The sequence below is a fragment of the Ambystoma mexicanum genome, chromosome 3p (assembly GCF_040938575.1).
Source record: "Ambystoma mexicanum isolate Mex_15411 chromosome 3p, UKY_AmexF1_1, whole genome shotgun sequence".
Lineage (NCBI taxonomy): Eukaryota > Metazoa > Chordata > Amphibia > Caudata > Ambystomatidae > Ambystoma > Ambystoma mexicanum.
The window spans coordinates 1,225,530,656-1,225,550,222 of record NC_090925.1 but is presented as its reverse complement, the minus strand read 5'-3'; the positions used below and the strand labels follow the sequence as shown (position 1 = coordinate 1,225,550,222).

At 49.3% G+C, this 19,567-nt stretch overlaps 1 protein-coding gene across 1 annotated transcript in view; it reads right to left on the bottom strand.

Moving 5' to 3' along the window:
* RUFY1 (RUN and FYVE domain containing 1) overlaps positions 1–19,567 on the bottom strand; it is a 1,926,102-nt gene that overhangs the window by 1,604,395 nt on the left and 302,140 nt on the right. The gene's annotated exons all lie outside the window — the stretch shown is intronic.

Below are 19,567 nucleotides of genomic sequence, written 5' to 3'. Positions count from 1 at the left end.
GAAATTCTGTAGAGGGGCAGGCTGGGAGGGTACGATGTGTAATATGTCGGAGGAACATCCCATCTAAAGAACGCTACCAGATAAGGTAAGTAACTTGTTCTTCGAGGGGATTGTGTCCTCTGACGTATTCCACATCTATGACAGACTCCCAAAGCAGTACCAACGTATGGAGGTGGGAAAAGAATTAACAAATTTAGAATATTAGAATGCCCAATCAAATTGCTGAATAGAGGACTGCTTTACCAAAGGTCAAATCCTGCCCATGGATGGAGTCCAATGAATAGTGTCTCACAAAAGTATGGACAGAGGCCCATGTGGCTGCTTCGCAAATATTGCGAATCGGAACTCCCCTCTGTAGAGCAGTGGAGGCAGCCACACTCTTAGTATAGTGAGCCCATAAGCCTAATGGAAGGTCCTTTCCCGCAAACGGTAACACTCAGAGATCGTCAAAATGATCCATCTGGACAAGGTCTGCTTGGAAACAGCCTGACCTAAACGCCTTCCAGCATAACCAACAAATAGCTGATCATCCACTCTGACCCGGGACATCTGTGAGAGATAGAAACTGAAAGCTCTCCTAGGATTCAACCTCCTCTTCCTTAGCAGGATGTGGAGGAGGAAAAAATGCCAGAAGAATTAACTTCTGGCCCAAATGGAATTCCGACACAACATTCGGAAGAAAAGAGGGCCGCACCCTAAGGACAACCCTGTCCTTATGGAACACAGTGAAGGGTGGCTTGGCGGAAAGTGCCTGCAACTCACTCACTCTGCGTGCGGAAGTAACTGCAACTGAAAATACAGTTTTAAAGGATAACAGTCGTAACGGACAAGAATGTAAGGGCTCAAACGAAGCTTGCATCAGGAACTTTAAAACCAAATTCAAATCCCATCCGGGCACCTTAAAATAAGAACATTCCTCAGACGAGCACTTAAATATAGACAGCGCCGCCAGGTAACCCTTAATGGTACCCACTTGCAGTCCCTTGTGGGCTAAGGAAAGCAAAAAAGACAAAACCAAAGGAATGGAACATTGGAAAGGATCCACATTCTGTACCCTACACCAGTCGCATAACTTTCTCCAACGGCAACGGTACAGGGATTTCGTTGCGGGCCGTCTGGCTGAAAGCAACAACTCCATCACGTCTTTGGGAGGTCCCAATCCTTATACCACAACCTTTCAGATACCAACCATTAAGGCTGAGAGACTAGACCTCTGGATGGAGAACCCAACCCCCCTCCCGTGAGAGCAGATCGTCTCGGTAGGGAAGACGGCATGGAGGGCAGATGGACCTGTCTAGAAGGTCCGGGTACCAAGCTCTCCTGGCCCATACCGGAGCAATGAGGATCATTCGGGAACCGAACCTCCGCAACACTTGCGGAATGATGTGGACTGGAGGAAACGCGTACAGCAGCGGGAAGGACCACTCCACTACGAAAGCGTCCCCTAAGGCTCCTCTTGGAAAAATTCCCGCGAGCAGAATCTTTCGCACTTCGGGTTGACACTGGTGGTGAAGAGATCCACTCGTGGGGTTCCCCGAAGGGCGAAGATCTCCAACAGAACTTCCTGAGCCAGCTCCCACTCGTGAGAGACCGTGCTCTGCCTGCTCAGAGTGTCTAGCGCCGCGTTTTCGTCTCCGGCCAGATGAACTGCAGAGATCGAAATTTCCTGCTGGATGGCCCAGAACCAGAGCAGCATCGCCTCCCTGCACAATGAGAGTGACCCTGCCCCCCCCTTTTTTGTTGAGGTAGTGCATGGCCACTGTATTGTCCGTCATAACTAGGACATTCTTCCTCCGCACAGACGGCAGAAAAGCCTTCAGGGCTAGCCCGACAGCCCGCAGCTCTAACAGATTGATGTGGAGTCTGGACTCCGACGGAGACCAACGGCCGCTGGCTGTCAACTCGTTTGCATGAGCTCCCCAACCTGTGAGGGATGCGTCCATCACGATCGTCGCCTCTGGCCACGGTTGCCAAAACGGAGCTCCCTTCATCAGATTTCCTTCAAACGGCCCACCACAGAAGATCCTGTGAAACTGAGGGCGAACCTCAGGTACTTCCTGTGCTTGGGATGAATCGGCACATGAAAGTAAGCATCCTTGAGGTTGATGGACACCAACCAATCCTGAAGTTGAAGGGCCTGGAAGACTTGAGAAAGAGTTACCATCTTGAACTTGTCCTTCCTGAGGAGCTTGTTCAAACCACGCAAGTCCATGATGGGTCTCACTCCCCTGTCGGGATCAAAAAATATGGGGAATACCATCCCTTGTTCCTCTCCGCTACAGGCACCAGTTTTATGGCGCCTTTCTCCAGCAGGGATAATATTTCCTGCGCAAGGAGCGGATCCGGACGCTTCAAAGACAGCTTCCCCGGTGTATTGTCGTGAGGCCTCTGCCAGAAAGGAAGACAGTAGCCGTGGGCTATGATCTCCAGAACCCACACATCTGAAGTAATGGCACGCCATTCTCCTAGATACTACGCAAGTCTTCCCCCAACTGGCGAACCATGGGACATGGCCTCATGACTGAGCTGATGCGGCAGTGCCTGAGGGCAAGGAGGCAACTGCCCCAGCGGCTTTGGCACCTCGAGTACCTTGCTTTCCACCTCTGGTACTCCTAGGTGGCCCCTTTGACTGGCAGCTCCTCTCGATCTACCAAAGGTAGATTAGTACCAAAAGGAACCTCTCCCCCATTCCCTAGGACGAAAAGGCAGAGGTTGACGAACTCCAGCGCTCAAAAACTTTGCTGCAGCTTGGGAGGTCTGCAACCTCTCAAGGCTCTCGTCAGCCTTACTGCCAAACAGATGGACACCATCAAAGGGCATGTTGAGAAACCTGGATTGCACATCAGGAGCAAACCCCGACTTCCGCAACCACGCAAACCTGCGTATCACGGTGCTAACAGCGATGGACCGGCTGACACAGTCTGCCGCGTCCAAACCTGACTGAACTGATTCACACATGGCATCCTTGCCGTCTTGCACGAGGGCTAGAAAACCATCTCGGTCTTCCCCTTCGGGAATATGCTCAGCCGCCAACGATGCGCAGTTCCACAGAGTGCGAGTGAATCTCTCCAAGGCACAAATGGAGTTGGCTGCCTTCAAAGCCATACCCCCAGAAGAAAATACCTTCTTTGCCCAACCATCAAAGCACTTGTCATCCCTATCAGGAGGGATGGTAGGGTACTCCGCCTGGTTTGCTGGGGCCGTAGCTGCCTGCACCACCAAACTCTCCGGAGTAGAGTGCGATGACAAGTAGCAGGGGTCACTACTGGCTGGGCCGTATTTTTTCGGAAGCGACTTACTAACTGCCGGGAGACTCTCCGGAGCAGTCCAAGCCGCTGCCACCCTCCTTTGTAAAGCCATGTGAAATGGGAACACCGGGTCAGTGGGTGTACCCTGATCCAGAATGTCCGTGAGATCATCCTGATCAAAATTAGCAGGTGGAACAGACCACCCCAAGTACTCAGTCACCCTTGACATAAGACGCCAATACGAAGATTCGGCATGCGACCCAGGCTCAGGCCTGACAAACTCCACCTCCGGAGAGGTGTGCAGACCACTGGCATCATGCAAGGACTGACAGAGTTCTTCCATCTGACTGTGCCCCGACAACAAGTCATTGGGGACAGCAGGAGGCACAACCATCTCCTCCTCAGACCCTTCTTCCACTTCAGAAATATAATCCAAGGGTTGGAACAAATCTCTGGGAGGAGGACCAGAATAGGGCTCAACAATAGGCCTCACTGACTTACTAAGAGCCTTTCTCAGAGGTTCCACAGCCCCCCAGAGCAGCTCTGGTAATGCCTCAACAAACGGCGTCAAAGGCGCCGAAGGAATCGGCGCCTACGTCAAGCGAGGCGCCAACGGCGTCGACAACCTCTTCGAGGACGGAGCCCCGAGAGTGTCCCTCGACGGACACAGAGTCGATGACTTCACAGGATCCACCGGTCTCAAGGGCGTTGAGGACCGGGACCTGGATCTGGCACGGCTACAGCGATCTTCCTTGTCCGATCGGGACCTCAATGGCTCCCGATGATCACGCCGACCACCCGAGCCCGAAGGCGAGCGAGCAGTGGACCGAACTCGTTCCCTGCCGGCTTCTTTCAAAGGCGCGGGCGGAACAGTGCCTTGCTATTTTGAAAATCGACATCTGCTGGCGGAATGCATCCCATGCCGCCGGCGACGAAGACTTGGTAGGACAAGTCAACCGTCTCGTGGAATCTTCCGACGAGGACGAGGAAGGAGACCAATGACGGCGCTTCCTAGAATGCCTCAAAGAGGCAGAGGGATGGCGGGAACCACTCTGAGACCCCCTGGACTTCCGGTGACGCCGAGAGTCACCTCTCGAATCATCGGTCGAAAGGCTAGCAGATTTTGACTCATGGGGCTTAGACACCCTACCTACCTTTAACTTCTTCTTACGTTCCCGCAAGGCCTTGGATGTCAGGGACTGGCAGTCATCGCAATCGTCGGTGGCGTGGCTTTCGCCGAGGCACCAAAGGCAGATGTTGTGCGGGTCCGTGATGGACATCTTCGACCCGCAGTCCCGACATTTCTTAAAGCCCGACTTCGGGATCACAGAAGAAGATGAAGACATCGTATCCAAAAGTAAGAATCGAGCGTGCCGAGATTCTGAAGCAAACACGTTTGCAGAAAAAACAGAACTGAGGCTACAGGCACTGTGCGTCCTATATATAACATCCGGTGACGTCGACCCTCGACGGAGGCCCTCAAGGGACAACATGTCGACGTCATTGACGCAGGACGCCTACGCCGAAAATATTTCCGAAGCAGCACAGCTGTGGTCATTACCTGTCATAGATGTGGAATACGTCGGAGGACACAATCCCCTCGAAATATATTTGGGTATAGTTTGTTGATAGAGAATATGATCAGACAAGCAAAGCAAATAACAATGCTGGTGAAGAGCTTTGCTGATAACTATGCTGGGTATTCCCTAAAAGGGATTTTGATGCTTTATAGACAGTGGTTAACTCCAACTACAACATATGGCTTAAAGGCGATAACAATGGAAAATCTTATCTGGATGGACCAAACACAAGGTTTTTTTGGCGTAACATTTTGGGACTGCCCCCTTCTTGCCCTATTCAATACATCAGGGTGGAACTCCAGCTCCAATCATTGAAATCAATTGTATTAAAACAACGAGGCCTATTATACCTGAAAGCCATCTGTCATCCCGAAAGTCTCCTGCTTCACATCATTGGGTCTACAGTTATACAACTTTAGAAAGTTGACCATTCAAATAGGTATATCACATCACATGCCATCTGGTCTTTCAAGAACTGGAATGGTTGGTTGAACGCAATTGTTGTGGCCATTTTGAATCAATCAAATCCGCATTTAAGGCAAAGGCTAAGTGAAAGACTGGGAGTAGAATTTCATATGAATGAGTGAGCTTCATAATTACGAATACATTGCAGGGATGAAGTACAACTACCTAAGTCCCCAAATGTATTTGATACGTTGTCCAGACCCAATTGTACACAAATTTAGGCTTTTGATGCGTACCAATCAATTGCCAGTGAAAGCTACATATGGCACGCAATGGAAAATACCCAAAAACTAACTATATTGCCGTATGTGCATAAACGCAAACAATCTTGAAACTATGTGACATGTGTTGACCAGTTTTCCTAAAATGCAAAGTCAGTTTATGCTGAATTACGAGCGCTATGTACACAATATGAATTATATACAGTCTGATGATTTCTGGAATTGGTGTTTAAATACCCAATCTGAATCCATGCATATATCTCTATATAGAGTTTGGAGATTTGTGCCTCTGAACATTGAGGTGACTACTTAAAAATGTTTGATCTGAGAAGCAATGATATTGACCCTGCATCTGGAAGAGAAGATCTTGAAGTTTGAGGCTAACTGTTATGTACTACAGAAATACTGAAAACAATGCATGTGAGTGTATAACGGTTTATATATAATGAACATGTGAAATGATGAAATGTAATAAAGATCATTTTAAAGGTTTCCTTTATATAGAACTAAAAAACAACTGAATAAATAAAATAGCCAAAGACTGTTCAAATTACATTTAAGAGTAGAAGAAACCTGGCAAAGGAATACACAAGGTATCCGACAAATTAAGACTAACAGCCAAGTTGTTTAACATACAAACATTTTTTTTTTTAACAGACAAGTCTAAGGAAGGCTTCTACCCTTAGGAATTTGGACATCTAAGAGGAAACCCTGGGCAAGGGAACAATCTGCTGGAACTGAAAAAATCATCCTATTGGGAACGTTTGTGTTAGAGTTACCTTTTTCCTTTAGAACTTCGAATTTGTGTACACTTTCAAGGCCAAGACCATTTTCATCTTAGAAATTATTTTTAGAATGTGAGGCACAGAATAGAACTTTGGACACAGGACACTTTGCTTTGGACATCTTGACATCAGACAGACCCTTCATTTTGGTTTTAGGTAGGGAAAATGCCTCTTAGAGTAGGGACAGTGAGGCATTTTCCAACCCCCTTTTCATTTGAAATAAAAGTCTATAACCAAAACTATCAACTCTGTGTCCATATCTTTTTCCTGGCTCCTTCAAGACCCCTTTTATAAATTGGTATTACAAGCGCCATCCTCCAAGTGGAGGGGTATCGACCTGTTGTCACAATCTCCTTAAATAGAAAATATAGGGTAAACACCCAGATTGTCGATCACCCTTAAATAACGGATTACTCAGCTTATTGGGGCCTTGGTCACGTGAATTGCTTGATCGAACAATTTGTTATTGAATCTTATCTTGATCAAAAAACAATTCATACTCACAATTCACAGACCCAAAGTTAAGGAATTAATAGCTTGAGGCGCATACACTGCAAAATACAATTCATTAAAGTGGCAAACCCACTCTTTCTCCGAAACTCCATTTAACTATTTTTCACCATAATCCCTAACCCGGGAATTAACCAGTGTCCAAAAACTTCCAATATCATTGTCCTTTAAGCTATTTAGGAGTAACTCGGCATCCTTTTGTAACAGGCATGCCCTCTGACCCTTAGACCAATTTTTCAAACTCAGTCTAATCTTTTTAATTGCAAACACCTTCTCTCGGCCGTCCAAATATTTCTTATGGACTACTCTAATATTAGCCCTCATAATACGCTTTTCCTTAGCCACAATTGGGTTAAAAGGCATGCTTGTATTTTACTGATTTCCGACTATTAAATTTAAAGCATTTATTCCTACCTAACTGGTCCTGGAGCGTCTGATGAATGAATGTCCCAAAATTATCCATGCTAAAAAACATGTGCAGTTTCCAAGAAAATTGAGTCTCAGCAATAATTTAATTCATTTTAGCATTAAAAGGTGCTTACTCCATCTGGCTCCCAAACAATTCTATTGCCGGTTGGATTCACACTCAAATTTACTGGTGCTCCCCCCTTATCTCCCATCAGATCCATTTCAAACACAGATACCAGCATGTTATAATCACTCCGGTCTGTAATAGGTATACCAAAATACATACATTAAAAAGTTAAAAAGGCTGCAAACAACAACAAAATTATCTAACACTGAAACACTCTCTCCTCTCTTCCATACAGGTTGTCTCACAAGATCCCCCTCTAATGAGCCATTAAGCATACAAAGTCCCAAAGCTACTAGGCAGGAAGACCACTTCCATCCATGCCGCTTCTTAAAGTTCCCACTTGCTCGTGCGAGGAGGCACTCCTGATACATGGAATTATCATCACCCTGGGGCAAGGGCAAGAAGAATTTAAATCACCTCCTAGTAAAATTAGATCCATTTCTACATTACTCAAACATTCCATAATAATGGTTACCAAGGAATCCAGAAATGTACTTAACTTAGAAATAGGCTATCTAAGAACCTGCTGATGGAATAATTAACACTTGATCTAACCAGGATGAATAAATCTTTAGATGGCCTGCCCCCACGACCAGGACACCCTGAACAGTTTGTTGACAACATGTAATACAACCATCAACCGGAGGTCACTCCACAGCATGGTTTCCTGAATAAAAACCAAACCAAATCTCTTAATGTATTTATCTAAGACTGGGGATCGTTTATATTTTGTATGTGTTACCCTACACATGCAAATATAAACTGTGGCTTTTGACACACATTTTCACAGAAAGTATGCTGTAAAATGCAACATTTTAACCCATTATTTAAAAAATGGTTTCGGGGGATAAACCCACCAAACCCTCTCCTTGGTTGGTTCGACCTATTTTTCTGGGAAACATCTACGACCCTCAAAATTCAAAAATCAATTACCTGCCACTGCACACTGTGTTAAATGGGGCAGTTATGAGGGCGACTAGAGAAAAGGAAGAAAACAAACACCTTGTTAGAGTGCTCCCAGGAAGTCAGGAATGGATGAGAGTGTCAATCATGGGAGGGGCAGTCATGTTGTGGACCAGTCTATGTCAGACTGGTCCCTTTGTACAATCATCTACATATTAGACTAGTGCTCCTATAAGGCCTATATTTCTCCACACCCAAAGAGGAAAGGGCAGAGTGTGAGGTGTGACAGGGGCCCTCACAGAGGGCTCTGGACGCTTGTGAGGCTATTGATATTTGGGAGCTGATAGGGCTGGCTTGGAGTGAGTCTAGCAACAATCCGTTGCCTCCGAGATGCTGGTGGGGCAGGTGCAGTGTCAGTCCAATGCCAGTGAAGGGCCTTGGAAACATTTATAGAAAGTGCCAGGTCCTGCAACTCTATAAGTGAAAGAGTGAGTCTGTTAGTTGCGATAGAGATTCATGAAACAGCAATGTATTTTCAAGTCCCTGGTCAGTATAATGAAAGTTCTGAATGCATGGAGGACCTTGGAGGTGGGTTGGTCGACTGTACAGCAGAACACAAACTATGCAGCACTGCCAGACACACTAAAGACTGTAATATACTGTGCTGCCACATATGGCCTCAAGAATACACCAAATCCCAGATTTAGTTCAAGGGTTTTTATTTATTTTTAATCAAAAAAGGCCCAACAGCAATCCCTCCATCCAACCTAGGGAAAGATGGTCCCACCCTAAGTCCCCACCCTAAGTCAGGCATCTCTCGACCCAAGGGAGGTACTAGTGACCAGTAACCCTAGCTATCTAAAGGTGATGTAGCTTCTTGCGATGGTCTAAAGGGAAATGCCTTATCTACGTAGACTTCCTCTGGGGACAATCTAGGAGGCACCAATCAGGGATGCCTTGCCTGTTGGATATTGTCTTTCAATCGCTACAGGAAGTCTCCTGGTCTTCCATGCCCTTCTACTCCTTTCTCTGATGTTCTACCCGCTCTCCAGGCTCTCCCTGCTGTGTGTGCTACTCTCTTCCCTTGCCTTGCTCCTTCAAGTCTTCCTGCCCTACTGTTGGGGTCTCTCTCCTCTCTTTCTATTACTCTCCCCTCCTGCACCACTACTCTGCCCTCTCCACACCACTGCTATTCTCCCCTCTCCATACCACTTCTACTCCCTTCTCTGCACCCCTACTACTCTACCACGCACTACTCCCTCCGGGTCACTACTGCTCCCACTTCCAGACAAATACTATTTTCACCAACACACCACTGTTACCCCACCTCCAGACTTTTTGCTACTCATCCACACCTTCTCCTCAATCCCCCTTCTTTCACTCAATCCCTATTCTCCTACAACAATCTCACTCACTCCCGTAGAGGTACACTTCTACCACAGTACCACTTTCTCGCACCAGTCAATACCCCACCTTTTCTATACACTGCGTCCACTCTTTTCTACACTGTCCTTCCTCCTTCTGGTCTCTTGGTCCATCTCTACCTCCTCTGACCTCACCTGAACAACTCACACCTTTCTGTTTGATGGGTCCTCGATCATCCCTATATTTCCTCCATTGGTTGGCCCCTTCTGATCCCGGGCCATTTAATCCCGGTCTTCTCACTTCCATGAGGTGTTACAATCAGCAGAATATATATAAAGGTGGTCTAAGACCCGCCCCTTTCTCGCATAAAGGCCCAATGAAGTTAGGCAATGGCTGCCTGCAATAGCAAATATTCCAGTTTGTGGAAGCTTTGCCAAAGTTGGTGGAATTTTAGTCTTTGTTGCGGATTGCAGTGATTCACAGATGCACAGGCACTTGTGACAGGCTGCGCAGTGACTCACAGTGATTTCCCTTCATCAGAGGGGTTGTGGATGTATGGAATAGTAGTTTTGGAGAATCCTGGAACACAGAGCAGAAAGATCAAGAGCAGGAAACCAGGAAGGAGGAGAACTTCAGATCTGTAGAGCGTTTGAGGGGGTGAGAAGAGAGGAGGAGGAGGAGGAGCAAGAGGTTGAGGGAAAATGAAAGGCAGAGAGTAGGAACATCTGGAGGCAAATCGAGTAGAGTGAGCGAAGACTTACAGACAAATTAAGCTCTATAATGCGAATAGTGGAGACAGAGTGAACCCTGAGACTGACCAGGGGAACCTGGGATGATAGGATCTAAGGAATAGAGAGGCTTAGTTAGAATGTTAATGCAGTGAAAAATTGAAGTGTGGGCAGAAATGAGAAGGAGAAAGCAACAAAGGAAGTCCCCATACGTACTAGTACATGGGGAAACATTGAGAAGGAAATGGAAGGGAAGGTGGATCTGAGAGGGAAAGGAAGAAGGGTGAGCAGCCAAGGGGACAGCCAGTCGAAGTTCAAACATGGCCTGTCTGTCTACAACTTGGGTTATACGACAGTCAAGTTCATACATAGCCTTTGTGCATCTAGCCAGCGAGCGTGCACCACTCCAGACCAAGTAATCGAGAAGGAGCTCTCCCCACCATAATCAAGCCATCTAAAGAAGCCAACAAGAAAGCAAGAAGTTCAAGAGCGTATTTCCTGCAAAGATTGCGAGTGTTAAAGAGGTATCCAGAGACCTTTGCTTTAAATACGTTTGAGTTTCTTTCAGCAAGCAGATGCACTTTGCTCACATCATCTGGTGAGAAGTAACAGGCCCTGGGAGGATTCTTCTCTGATACCAAAATTGAATGCCGTGCGGGAGGAAAGAGAAAAGACTGAGGGACTTTGTAGAATCAGTATCCTGAGAAAGATCGAGATTATGTAGTTTAAGTCACCCTTTTATGAAAATCTAAAATAAAAAGGTGTTGAGAAAGTTGCATGTCTGGCCGGTCTGTTTTCTGTAACAGGCTTCCCCCGCAACAACAGAGGAGCCTACATAAAATGGGACAATGGATTATGTATATAGGTCAGGGATGCACAATAGTCAGGAATTCACTATTGATTTCCAGTTATGTGGGGGAGTTTGGCTGGAGCAGTTGGGGCCAGCGGTAGGAGAGGGGCTGAGCCTACTGCATGATATCATTAAAGTCACTTCTTCTAAACTTAATGGTGCAAAGGGTCAGAAATGAGAGGCGGACACAAAATGGTAGTATTTTCAAAATCAGACATCTTTATTAAAAGGAAAGGGTTGGATAAAGGTCTATCTGACCCTATCGTAAGTAGAGTTCCCTACCTATTAAACAAAAAATAAAGATCAGTCTGTGTCTTGTCGTCAAAATTATACACACTGTCCTTGTGTCCAAAACATTAATCTGACCCTCACACTAACATTGAAGTAAGTGTGTAAGGAACGTGTGTCTGATAGAAATTTGGTGAAAGTGTTCAAAAAGCAAATGGATAAATTCAACAAAATAATCGTTCGATCCAGAGGGGGCCAGGAGGTTCCCTTCCCCTGGATCTCTCAAGTATGATGGCAAAAGTGTCTCTTTCAAATAACGGCTTCTTAAAGATGGAAAACATATCAGGGAAGGGCTATAGCTTTTGGATCCCGACCCTAGGGGTGGACAAGCAAGGGAGGATCACCTGAATGGAGGGTCATGGGGGATTGGGAGAAGAATGCCCAAGGGCGAGACATGGTATTCCTCTTTCTCAATTAAACACCAACCCACTCTCCCTCAGCCTTAATGGGGTATTTCCAATCACACCCCATCTCCACCTCCCCATTTGCAATAAGTACTGAGATGAAGAAGAGGCGATCAGGAGCAATGAGGATAACCCATAGAAACAACATAGGAATTCAGTGAGGCCTACCATGTAACACCTTTGAATTGTCCCACTAATAGAGTCAGACAAGGTCAGGCACTTTGCCACAACTGTGCACACCTGACACCAATTGACTTACCTGCAGTATAAAAAGGGTGGTTCTGCCAGAAGCAGAGAGAGAGAGCTGGCGTTGCTGACAGGACCAGGAGAGCCAAGGAGCTGGGAGCTGCAGTAGGAGAAGCCTGGAGAGTCCAGAGGAGAGCGGTGTGCCGAGACGCTGGCCCGGTGTGTTTGAGGGGCTGCAGCGTGGCTAGGGAGCCGTGTCTCCAGATAGCCACAGTGAGGTAGACTGTGACCTGCTGGTCGAGTCCAGAGAGATGCTTGTTCCCTTGGGACGTGTGCCGGTCCCAAGGGCGTCTGAGGGGCAGGTGGGGAGACCCTTACTTCAGCCCAGTGTATTCCGAAGAGACGGCTCACCAGTGTTGTGTACTCAGTGAGTTTTGTAAAAGTGACAAGAGAAACTCAGGAGTGTGTGGGTGGCTGGAGAAGGAGTGTAAACAGACAAGATTTAAAAGCGGCACAAATGTAAAGAAAGCATGAGAGAATGTAAAGAGAGGAAAGCAAGAGAGAAAGCATAAAGAAGGAACAAGTTACTTACCTGTAACTGTTGTTCTCCAGCATGGGTCTGGCATGGATTCACATGCTCATGAATATTCCCCGTCGTCAGGCTGGGAATCCTCGGTAAAGAAAAAACCAGTATCAGTTTCGTTTCTGATCTGTCTTTCGTAGTAGTAACCAATCACTGGTCTCTGCGTCATACTGACCACAGCCAATGACTGCCCTCTACCTAAGCACCGCCTCTGGCAGCCATCTTCAGATTTGGAAGCACGTGAAGTGGCAGTATGACCAAGTGAAGAGCCGCAGAGGGGTAGGCGGGAGGGTTCGCATGTGAATCCATGCCAGACCCATGCTGGAGAACAACAGTTACAGGTAAGTAACTTGTTCCTTCTCCAGCATGGGGTCTGGCATGGATTCACATGCTCATGAATAAAGAATACATAGCAGTACACACATGCACAACCACGGGAGGTGGCAACGGCTCAACATTAAGCACTACATCAAACTCAACATTAAGCATCTTACCTCCTCACCAGGCTCACCTCAGGCGAACAGGTTGCGCAGCACTGCTTGGCCGACCCTGGACTCCTCCCTGGAATCCCGATCGACGCAGTAGAATTTCGTGAAGGTGTGCGTCGACCTCCACGTAGCAGCCCTACATATGTCCAGCAGGGGCACACCAGAAAGGAACGCCGTGGTAGCTGCGATCGCTCTGGTGGAATGGGCTCTCGGACGGTCAGGCAGCGGTCGGTTTGCCAACCGATGACAGTACATGATACAGCCATGATACAGTACATGATACAGCCAGAGAGCCATCTGGAAATGGAAGCTTCGAGAGAGCCTTCCCCTGATTGACAGGTCCAAAGTTCACAAAGAGTTGTGACGTCTTCCGAAAACACTTTGTGCGGTCCACGTAGAACTTCAGCGCTCTAGCCACATCCAGCGAGTGCAAAGTCCTCTCAGCCGGCGACGAAGGCAACACCAAGGGTTCGTTGAGATGGAAGTCCGACGGTACCTTGGGCATGAAGGAGGGGTGCGTCCTGAGCACTACCCTCGTGTCGTGAAAAGTCAAGTACAGGGCCTTGCAGGAAAGGGCCTGGATCTCTCCCACCCATCGTGCGGAGGTGATGGCCACAAGAAACGCTGTTTTCCACGACAGAAACTTCAACGGGGCCGAGTGCAGAGGCTCGAACGGAGGTCCCATGAGCTTGGTCAGCACCACGTTGAGCTCCCACGCCGGGGCCGGAGCCTTCACCGGCGGGAACGATCTGAACAGTCCCTTCATGAACTCTTTCACCAGACGATGAGACCACAAGGACGTCCGCCCCGTGGTTCTGGTGTATCGGGAGATCGCAGCAAGATGAATCTTGATGGACGCGTGTGCCAGTCCAGCTTTGGCCAGCGTCAGCAGGTACGGCAGTACCTGGGGAGCCGTAATCCATAGAGGGTTAATCTTCTGTGCGTGGCACCAGACAGAGAACCTCTTCCATTTGTGTCCGTAGCATTTAAGAGTCGAGGACGCCCTGGCCTTTGCAAGAACCTCTCTGCAGTCGGCCGGTATGTCGTATCCTCCAAACTCTAGCGCTGCAGGAGCCGGGCCTGCAAGTTCAGCGATTTCGGGTCGTGGTGGAGGATGGCGCCTCCTTCCCTGGAGAGTAGATCCGCGTCCACCGGCAGCTTGATTGGCGGGGACGCTGACAAGTCCAGAAGGTCCGGGAACCATATCTGCCTCGGCCACGCAGGTGCGACGAGGATCATCCTGCACCGTGACCTCTTGAGCTGGTTCACGAGCCGGATTAGCAGTGGCAAAGGAGGGAACGCGTAGAGGAACAGGCCCTCCCAGGGGAACGAGAAAGCATCGCCCATGCTCCTCGCCTGGGGAAACCTGCTGGCGAACCTCCGGCACTTGGAGTTCGTCGCCGTCGCAAACAGGTCGATCTGGGGTGTGCCCCACCGTCGGAAGAGGCGATCCACTAGATCCTGCCGTAGTTCCCACTTGTGGCACGAGCGCAGCTCCCTGCTGAGTGAGTCGGCGATGGGGTTTTTATCCCTGCCAGATGAAACGGCACCAGAAACATACTTTGGGCGACGGCCCAATGCCACAGGTCCTGCGCCTCCTTGGACAGTGTTGGGGCCCAGAACACTGCACGGAGCTCCAGGACGTTGATATGGAGGGACTTCTCCGTCGGGAGCCAAAGGCCTCTCGCGTGTAGATTTTCGGTGTGCGCTCCCCACCCTTCCAGGGAGGCATCCGTGGTCACTGTCTCCTGGTGGTCTGGGGTCTGGAAGTCCATGCCCGCCGTCAGATGCGCGCGGGTGCCCCACCACCGGACCGCGCGGCGGAAACTCTCGTCGAGTGTGAACCTCTCCTCGAAGCCACCCGTCGTTTGGATCCAGCGTGCGTCCAGGAACTCCTGCAACGGGCGCATCCGGAGCCTGCACATGGGAATGAGGTAGATGCAAGAAGACATCATTCCGAGGAGGGACTTGATGGACCTCACCTTGGCCGCGTCGGAAGCCAACATCCGCTGTACCTTGCCCAGGCTGGACCTGGTCCTTTCCTCCGACGGGGAGGCCAGAAGGGACACTGTGTCGAGCTTCGGTCCCAGAAACAGTGCGTTTTGCGCGGGTACCAGGTGGGACTTGGCGTAGTTCACGGAGAATCCCAGGTCCGTGAGAAGTTGGACGGTCCTTGCCGTGTGCTCCACGGCGAGCTCCCTCGTCTTGGCCCGGATGAGCCAGTCGTCCAGGTAGGGGTAGACGTGGATCCCCTCGCGGCGCAGCTGCGCCGCCACTGGTGCAAGGCACTTGGTGAATACCCTGGGTGCCGACCGTAGTCCGAAGGGGAGGGCTTTGAACTGGTAGTGACGCCCTTGGACCACAAACCTGAGGAATTTTCAGTGCCCCTTTAGGATGGGAATATGGAAGTAGGCATCCTCCAAATTCAACGACGACAGGAAGTCTCCTTCCTCCAGCTGACCCAGGACGTGCTGGAGGGTGACCATCCGGAACTTCTGCGCCTTGATGAATTTGTTCAGACGTCGCAGGTCTAGGATGGGGCGCCATCCTCCCGTCTTCTTCTTCACGAGGAAGTATCTCGAGTAAACTCCGGAGCCCCGAAGCCTCTTTGGGACGAGTTCGATGGCGCCCTTCCTGAGCATCGCCCTTACCTCCAGGAGAAAAAAGCTCGGATGCCCTGGCGATCATGGAGTGGAACGAACCAATCTCGTCGGGCGGAGAAGCCCTGGTGGGAGGTGACGACGGTAGATCCTCGTCGTATACCTCGTCGTCCGTACCCGTCGCTGCCGTGTCAGTCCCTGTATCATCCCCTCGGGTGGACGGGGAGGAGGGCTGGACGGTGCACGACGGCTGAAAAGGAGGTGGAGGGTGAATCCTTCTTTTCTTGGGCGGGGGAACGCCAGAAGGTCCCGGTTCAGGATCCCCCGACGGGAGAGGTTCCTCCGTCGGCAACGGTAGTCTCGTCCTTATCTCTGAGCATAAGGACTGTATAGCCAACAAAATGGCCGCCGAGTTGTCTTGCGGCGCTGGCAGAGGGGAATCCGACGGGCGATCAGGGGCCCCGTCGGCACCCTCGACGATGTCGTCGTCACCCGCGTCGGGATCCATCCCGACGGGCCGGTCTTCTTCCACGCCAAGGCCGTGGCTTAAGACCTCGATCAGCTCTTCCTCCGAGGTTGAAGCCGAATCTACGACGACGCCCTGCCCCCCCTTTTTCTTCCCCGCCGGGGATTTCACGGGGGTCCTATCGATGGGCACAAAAGAGGACTCCCTCCGAGGTGGCAGGGAGACTCTGAGCCCCGAGGTCGCCACCACTGGTGTAGCCTCCACAGGCTGAGCCAGGGTCACTGCGACAGTATCGATAGAGGGCTTGGCCGGATGGATTAAGGCCTTCAACACCTTAGGTGCGCTCACCGCCTTATCCTTGAGGGGGGGACACTGCCTCGCTCCCCCTCCGATGGGGCCTTCGAGCTCGACCGGGGCCTCTCCAGGAGCTTTGCCGGGTGCTCGCCCTTCCTCTTACCCGACCCAGAGCGTTGGCTCGTAGTTGAAGGTGCCGGGGAGGGTGCGCCCTGCCTGGCGCCCATAGAGCCCGACCGTTCGGCGCTCCCGGTGCCAGCGGACTCGCGGTGCTTGGCCTTGTGTTTGACCCCCGTCGCCGGGGCGTCCTCAAAGGTCTTAGAAGACCGCTCGGATTTCTTCCTCTTCTTCTCGCCTGACGGGCTCTTCCCTTCCAGCCAGTTGGCGAGACGTTGATGGCGGTCCTTCATGGTCCGCTCCGACATATTGCCGCAAAACGCACAGTCCTTCTCCACGTGCGTCTTGTCCTCATGTAAGCAGTAGAGACAAAAGGAGTGTTCGTCCTCCTTAAAGACGTTCTGCAGCTGGCATCCAGGGCAGACCCTGAACAGCTTTCCGGGCGTCGAGCTTCCCTTCTCCTGGGCCATGTCCGGGCCTGAGAAGCTTCTGGAGTCCTCCAAAGCGTAGCTCGACGAAATCTTCACCCTTGAGGGGCGCAGACGAATCCGACACGGGTCCCCGTTGATCGGATGGAGAGTCGGTGGAGCTTGAGGCTCTTTTGACCGAAAAAACTAAGTTTTTGAGCAAAAAACGTGAAAAAATAGCACTAACGCTCGAGAGCAATAGCACGAGGATCCCAACACATGAACGTGCGGTAAAAATCTGAAGATGGCTGCCAGAGGCGGTGCTTAGGTAGAGGGCAGTCATTGGCTGTGGTCAGTATGACGCAGAGACCAGTGATTGGTTACTACTACGAAAGACAGATCAGAAACGAAACTGATACTGGTTTTTTCTTTACCGAGGATTCCCAGCCTGACGACGGGGAATATTCATGAGCATGTGAATCCATGCCAGACCCCATGCTGGAGAAAGATGGGCTAGCACTGCAGAAGTAAAGAGAGATAAGAGGAACGTGAACTTTAAAGAATAGAAGGAAAAGGAAAGGGTGCAAGTGACCCAAAAGCAACAAAAGGGTGCAAGAGACACGAAAGCACAACGAGAAAGGTGCAAGTGTGTACATCAAATTGAGAAGTGCTCAAGAGGCGCATCCAGAAGAAAGCAAAGCAAGAAGAAGGTGCACATAAAACAGGAAGTGTGTAAAAGAAATACAGATGAGGTAAAAAGGGGTGAAGAGGCACCTGTAAGGAGGAGCAGAGAGAAAGACAAATAGAGAAAAGGAGAGGGTAAGAGATCAGAGTGGTCGCGCCTGGGAGGAGCTAAGAACCCAACGTTCTCGAAAGTCTCTGATACTACCCCCATGAAAGAACTCCACATTAAAAAGTACATCCTGAGAGGAGGAACTTTTTGTTTGTTTGTTGAACTTTGTAAAGAGGGGCCTAGGCTTGGGGAAGGGAACCCTGAGAGGCCTAACAGGAACTGTGTCTTTTTGTTTGGAACTGGAAGGATCGAAGCTTGGGGAAGGGAACCCCAAGAGACCCAGAGACCTAGTGAACTCTATTGACTTACAGCAAGAGTCCTAAGTGGAAGGTTCCAAGGGAAACCCTTTTGAGGTGAACCATTTCTGAACTGGCAGAACTATACCTATTGGTAAGACTACCTGGTTTACATTTCCTTTTTAACCACCATTTTTCATTTAAGCAGATCCCCCCATCACATTTGGTTTAAGAGTGAGGGCAAGCATAGGTTTGGACACAGACTAACTTTGGTTTTGGACTTACGGACATCGATGGCCCTTAGAAGCATCAGTTGAGGGAACAATCCTCTTAGCGTTAGGGCCATGTAGGCACTACACCAACCCCACAAAGTTTGAAAATAAAGGTTTTCAACAGTTACTTTTGAGTCTGTCTCTCTTGACACCATGCCTATCTCACACATTTCTCAAGGAGGGCAGAAGTGTCTATTCAGCAGCTACTTCCTAAAAACAGCAAAAATGTCTCTTTAAAGCAACCACTTCTTAAGGATGGCAAAAGTGTCTTTCAAACAACAGTTCCTTAAGGATGTTGAAACGAGTTTCTTAAAGATGATGAAAGTGTCTCTTTTAAAACAATCACTCCTTACGCAGAACTTCCTGGTATACTGACCTGCCAGAAAGCCTTTAGTAAGTTCATCAGATTCCCTGGTATACTCTCCTGCCAGGTATATTCCCACAATGTCTATTTTAAGTGGATTACCAGACATACTACCCTGCCAGGAATCCCTTTCTGGGGTCTGCAGATCCCCTGGTATACTGTGCTGCCAGGTATCCTCTCCCCAAATGCTTACTGTCGGATGTACTTCTTTCACAAGGACTTCTCTTTAACATTCCTACTGTCTTTCAGTATCCCACAGTTTTATTCCTTCACTGTACATACTTTCTTGGCTTAAGGTATTACTTCTCCCAACTTTCCCCACATTGACATTTCATATATGGAGAATTGGTCAAGATCCACCTTTTCACTTCTTCAATACTACTCATCTGTTTTTGGCAATGCTTGCTCCAACTTTCCCCATATTGATATCTCGTATACGGAGATTTGTTCAAGTTTGTCTCTTAATTTCTTCATTAACATTCATTGGCGTGTGGTAATACTTGCTCCAACCGTCCCCATATTGACATCTCATACATGACAATTTGGGCAAATTATGTCTTTGTTTTCTTATTTACTCGACATTCAAAATGAGTTCTTAAGGTTTTACATGCCGGTCTGAATGCCCCGGGGCCCCCAACATCTCTGGGCAGACTCAACAGTGTCCGGCACTGTCTCCTACCTGTGGCACATTGCTACGGTGAATCTTTCACCTCAGTGGTGTTTTCCTCTGAGCAGACCTTCTCTCAGCTCTTCTGCCGGTAAGCCTGCTGCTCCGATACTCAACCGCGTGGTCAGTAGCTTCATTGCTACTGCCGGTTAACCACTGGTACTCTTACAGTGCCTGCTGCTATCTCCATGGTCAAGCGTCTCTCCAGTAAG